Here is a 6,659-nt window from a genome sequence, read left to right on the forward strand (position 1 = left end):
AAAGATATTCTATGCAAATGATAACAAAAAGAGAACAGGAATGGCTATAATTAAATCCAACAAAATGGACTTTAAAAAACTGTTATGAGAGACAAAGATGGTCATTGTATAATGATAAAAGGGTCAATTCATCAGAAAGATATACTAATTACAAGTATATATTCACCCAACATCCAAGTGGATCTAAATATATAAAGCAAACATTGACAGACCTAAAGGGAGAAATAGACATCAATACAATAATAGTAGGTGACTTCAATACTGTACCCTTTATAATGGATAGATCAGCCAGACAGAAAAGCAGTAACAGCAGAACTAACAACACTAAAGACAAAACGAACCTAACGGATATACATAGACTATTCCATATGAATACATATTTTCTTAAGTGCACACAGCACCGGATATACCACGTTAGGTCAAAAATCTTAAATATTGGCCGGGCGCGGTGGCTCAAGCCTGTAATCCCAGCACTTTGGGAGGCCGAGGCGGGTGGATCACGAGGTCGAGAGATCGAGACCATCCTGGTCAACATGGTGAAACCCCGTCTCTACTAAAAGTGCAAAAAATTAGCTGGGCATGGTGGCACGTGCCTGTAATCCCAGCTACTCAGGAGGCTGAGGCAGGAGAATTGCCTGAGCCCAGGAGGCGGAGGTTGCGGTGAGCCGAGATCGCGCCATTGCACTCCAGCCTGGGTAACAAGGGCGAAACTCCATCTCAAAAAAAAAAAAAAAAAAAAAAAAATCTTAAATATTTAAGAAGAGCAAAAATCATTTTAAGTGTCTTTTCTTTTTTTTTTGTTACCCAGGCTGGAGTGCAATGGCGCGATCTCGGCTCACCGCAACCTCCGCCTCCTGGGTTCAGGCAATTCTCCTGCCTCAGCCTCCTGAGTAGCTGGGATTACAGGCATGAGCCACCATGCCCAGCTAATTTTTTGTATTTTTAGTAGAGACGGGGTTTCACCATGTTGACCAGGATGGTCTCGATCTGTTGACCTCGTGATCCACCCGCCTCGGCCTCCCAAAGTGCTGGGATTACAGGCTTGAGCCACCGCGCCCGGCCTTAAATGTCTTTTCTAATCACAAAGCAATGAAACCAGAAATCAATAACATAAAAAAAAAATCACAAATACATGGAAACCAATTAACATGCTCCTGAACAACTATTATAGGGGTCCCCAAACTGCGGCCCCCTGAGGCCATTTATCTGGCTCCCACCGCACTTCAGGAAGGGGCACCTCTTTCATTGGTGGTCAGTGAGAGGAGCACAGGATGCATCTGCAACCTGTGCTCCTGGAGTACTGTATGTGGCGCCGCCGCAAAGCACAGCGTCGCTCACGTATAACACTACTGTGGGACGCACGTGTCATGGCTCCAGAAGCACATCATATGACGCACATCCGGTCTGTGGCTGCAGCGCCCCACATCACTGGAAGCAGTGTGAAATAACAGCAGAAGTAGGAAGAAAGGCAAAGCACTATAACCATTACTACACAGTACAATGGCCCCCATACTCCCCTAAATGTACAACAGCATAATGGCCCCTATAACCTCCCTTTGCCCAAAGTTCTCTCCCCACATTACTACACACCGTGTTTCCCCTATTATAAGCCCCTATCTTATATTAATTTTACCCCCAAAAGATGGGGGCTGTCTTATTTTTGGGAGGTGTCTTATAATAGGGGAAACATGCAGCAGCGTGGGCTTCCCATAGAAGAGGTCAGGATGCTGTATACACAGTGTCACAGGCTGATCACCGCCATCCCTGTATACAGCACCAGAGGCGGTGTTGGGCCTGTGACACTGTATACCGCTATCTGGGATAGTGGAGGCAGCAGCGCTGGCTGTGAAGGGTGTCACACCTTGCATAGTCCAGCCTTCTAACAGTCTGAGGGACAGTGAACTGGCCCCCTGTGTAAAAAGTTTGGGGACCCCTGAAGTATTAGGTCAAAGAGGAAATCAAAGGATTTTTTTTTTTTTTTTTTTTGAGACGGAGTTTTGCTCTTGTTACCTAGGCTGGAGTGCAATGGCATGATCTCGGCTCACCGCAACCTCCGCCTCCCAGGTTCAGGCAATTCTCCCGCCTCAGCCTCCTGAGTAGCTGGGATTACAGGCATGTGCCATGATGCCCAGCTGATTTTTTGTATTCTTAGTAGAGACGGGGTCTCGATCTCTTGACCTCGTGATCCACCCGCCTCGGCCTCCCAAAGTGCTGGGATTACAGGCTTGAGCCACCACGCCCAGCCTTTCAAAGGATGTTTTAAACATATGTAAATGAAAACACAGTATCTCAAAACTTATGGCAAAAAAAGTACTAACAGGGAAGTTAACAAAAAATCCCTTCATCAAAAAGAAAGATATCAGATGAACAACCTAACTTTACATCTCAAAGAAGTAGAAAAAGAAGAACAAATCCAGCAAGCAGAAGGAAGGATCTAATGAAGATCAGAGCAAAAATAAATCAAATAGATAATAGAACTCCCCTAATCCCCCCAAAAATCAACAAAACTAAGACTTGGCTTTTTGAAAAAGAAAACAATATCAACAAACTCTTAGCTAGATTAAGAAAAGAAGAGAAAAATGTAATTAAAACTAGAAATGAAAAAGGTATTACAATGAATGCCTCAGAAATAAACGTATTATAAGGAGCTACTATGAACAATTATACACCAACGAATTGAAGAATCTGGAAGGAAGGTGTCAATTCCTAAAAACATACAACCTTCCAAAACTGAATCAAGAAGAAATAGAAAGCCTGAATAGACCAGTAACAATAATCAGACATCAACCTCACTCCCACTCATAAAAGGAAAAGCCCAGGTCCAGATGACTTCATGGGTAAATTTTATTAACATGCAGAGAAAAAATAATTGCAACTATTCTTGAATTCTTATAAAAAACAGAAAAGAGAACACTTTCAAACTCATTTTATGAGTCTAGAATATCCCTAATACCAAAGCCAGATAAAAACACCACAAGAACGGAAAACTATAGGCCAATATCCCTGATGAATACAGATGTGAAACTCCCCAGTAAAATGCTAGAAAACCCAATTCCACTGCACATTAAAAGAATGGTTCAACATACACAAATCAGTCAATGCAATTACCCACATTAACAAAATAAAAGAAAGCAACAACATGATCATCTCAACAGACAGAGAAAAAAATTGACAAGTTCAACATTCATTCATGATTAAAACACTCAACAAAATAGGCATAGGAAAACTTATCTCAACACAACAAAGGTAATATGAAAAGCCCACATACAACTTCATAATCAAAGAGGGGAAAATGGAAAGATTTCCTGGTACAAGTTGACTGATTAAACTTCTTTTTCTCATTGGTCTATTCAGGCTTTCTATTTCTTCTTGATTCAGTTTTGGTAGGTTGTATGTTTTTAGTCATATACCTTGTTCACTCTCCCCACTTCTATTCAACATAGTACTGTAAACCCAAGCTGAAGTAATTAAGCAAGAAAAAGACGCAAAAGGTATGCAAATCAGAAAGGGAGAAGTAGAATTATCTCTGTAGATGACATGATCATATATGTAGAAAACTCTAAGGCCTCAACAAAATAACTGCTGGAATTAATAAAATGAATTCAGTGAAATTGCAGGACATAAAATTAACATATAAAAGTAGTACCATTTCTACACACAGCTATTTTTAAAAGAAAATCAAGAGAACAATATCATTTACAATAGAATACGAAATAATAAAATGCTTAGGAATAAACTTAACCAAGGAAGTGAAAGACTTGTATATTGAAAATTATAAAATACTGATGAAGGAAATTAAAGAAGACACATATAAGTAGAAGGACAGCCTATGTTCATGGATTGAAATAATTAATATTATTAAAATGTCTATACTAGCTGAAGTGATCTACAGATTCAATGCAATTCATATAAAAATTCCAATGTAATTCTTTACAAAAAAAGAAAAACAATCCTAAAATTCATATGGGACCACAATAGAACCTGAATAGCCAAAACAATCTTGAGGAGAGAACAAAGCTGGAAGCATTATATTCTCTGATGTATATTACAAAGCAACAGTAATCAAAACAGTGTGATACTGCCATGAAAACAGACACAAAGATCAATGAAACCAAATAGAGATTCCAGAAATAAATCCACGCATCTACATTCAACTGATCTTTGACAAGAGTGCCAAGAACACAAAATGGGAAATGGATAGTCTCTTCCATAAATGGTACTGGGAAAACCGAATATTCACATACAGAAGAACGAAACTGAACCCTTATCTCATACCACATTCAAAAAATAACTCAAAATGGATTAAAAACTTAAATATATGATCAAAAACTATGAAATTACTGGAAGAAAACATAGAAGAAAAGCTTATTGACACTGGTTTGGGCATTGATTCATTGTATATGACCCCCCAAAAGACAGGTAACAAAAACAAAAATAGACAAATGGGATTGAATCACATTTCTGCACAGCAAAGCAAATAATCAACAGAATGAAAAGGTAAGATAAGAAATGAGAGAAAATATTTGCAAACCATACATCTCATTGGGGTTAATATCCAAAATATGCAAGAAACCCAACTCAGTAGCACAAAGGAAACCCAAATGACCCAATTTTTAAAATGGGCAAAGGACGTGAATAGACATTTCTCAAAAAAAGACAGACAAATGGCCAACAGGTATATAAAAAGGTGCTCTAATTCACTACTCCTCAGAAAAATGCAAATCAAAGCAACATACAGGCTGGGCATGGTGGCTCATGCCTGTAATCCCAGCACTTTGGGAGGCTAAGGAGAGAGGACTGCTTGAGGCCAGGAGCTCTGAGACCAGCCTGAGCTGGTCTCAACATAGTGAGACCTTGTCCTTACAAGGAAATAAAAAATTAACTGGGCATAGTATTGTGTACCTATAGTTCTAGCTACTCGAGAGGCTGAGGCAGGAAGATTGCTTGAACCCAGGAGTTTGAAGTTACAGTGAGCTATGATCACACCTCTGCACTCCAGCCTGGGTAACAGATTAAAAACTGTCTCTAAAAATAAAAAATAAAAACAAAAACAAAAAGAAAAAAACAACAACAGGCGGGTGGATCACGAGGTCAAGAGATCGAGACCATCCTGGTTAACATAGCGAAACCCCGTCTCTTCTAAAAATACAAAACATTAGCTGGGCATGGTGGCGCGTGCCTGTAATCCCAGCTACTCAGGAGGCTGAGGCAGGAGAATTGCCTGAACCCAGGAGGCAGAGGTTGCGGTGAGCTGAGATCACGCCATTGCACTCCAGCCTGGGTAACAAGAGCGAAACTCCGTCTCAAAAAAAAAAAAAAAAAAAAAAACTGTCTCTAAAAATAAAAAACAAAACAAAAGAAAAACCTGCACTGTAATATCACCTTAAATCTATTAAAATGATGATTATCAAAAAGGCAAAAGACAACACATGTTGGTGGGGATATAGAGAGAAGGAAACCTTTGCACACTTGGTGGGAATGTAAATGGGGGCCATCATGAAAAACAGAATGGAGGTTCTTCAAATAATGAAAAGTAGGGTGTGCATGGTGTGTGGGTGTGGTATGTGTGTGTGCATGCTGTGTGGTGTGCATGGTGTGTTTGTGAATGCATGTGTGTTACGGATTTGTGATGTGTGTGAGGTGTGTGGTATATATGATGTGTGTGCATGGTATAAGTATGGGGTGTGCACATAGTGTATGGATGGTGTATATGTGCAGTGTGTGCTGGATGATCTGTGTGTGTGCATGGTGTACGGTGCGTTTGGTGTGTTGTGGGTGTGTGGTGTATATGTGAGGTGTGTGGTGTGTGCGGTATGTGTACACATACTATACATATAGTGTGTGTGTGTGGTATATTGCTGATGGTACATTAAAGAGAATTTAACCCTAATATTGCAAGGGGGGAAGTCCAGAGGTAATGATTAAAACAGAAAAAAGAAGTACCAGAGTCAGAAGGTTATTTAGAGATTTAAAGGTAAATGCCAATAGGATCAGTTTAAAGAGTCAAAGTGTTTGTTTGCCTCTGGGGAGAAGGATATTCAAACTTTTTTATAGAAATTTTTGACTATGAGCACGTATAAAGTTGATTTTTAAAAGCTAATTAAAAGAATTTTTAAATGTACCAAAACACGTTGGAAGGGTACACACTTCATCGTGAGTGTGGCTGAGGGAGACTGGGTTAGAGAAGAGAGGATGAGACCCGGAAGCTCCAGGGACTGGGGAAAAGTTAAAACGACAGAATGGGCTGGGCTCGGTGGCTCAAGCCTGTAATCCCAGCACTTTGGGAGGCTGAGGCGGGTGGATCACGAGGTCAAGAGATCGAGACCATCCTGGTCAACATGGTGAAACCCCGTCTCTACTAAAAATACAAAAAAATTAGCTGGGCATGGTGGCACGTGCCTGTAATCCCAGCTACTCAGGAGGCTGAAACAGGAGAATTGCCTGAACCCAGGAGGCGGAGGTTGCGGTGAGCCGAGATCGCGCCATTGCACTCCAGCCTGGGTAACAAGAGCGAAACTCCGTCTCAAAAAAAAAAAAAAAAAAAAACAAACGACAGAATGGTCACAGTTCTTAACTGCGGGTTGTGGGAAAGTTGGTAAGTTGTTTCAGTGTTTGTTCCCTCTGTGCTTTTTCATATGTTTAGCATTCCTTAAATTAGC

The sequence above is a fragment of the Saimiri boliviensis genome, chromosome 4 (genome assembly GCF_048565385.1).
Source record: "Saimiri boliviensis isolate mSaiBol1 chromosome 4, mSaiBol1.pri, whole genome shotgun sequence".
Classification (NCBI taxonomy): Eukaryota; Metazoa; Chordata; class Mammalia; order Primates; family Cebidae; genus Saimiri; species Saimiri boliviensis.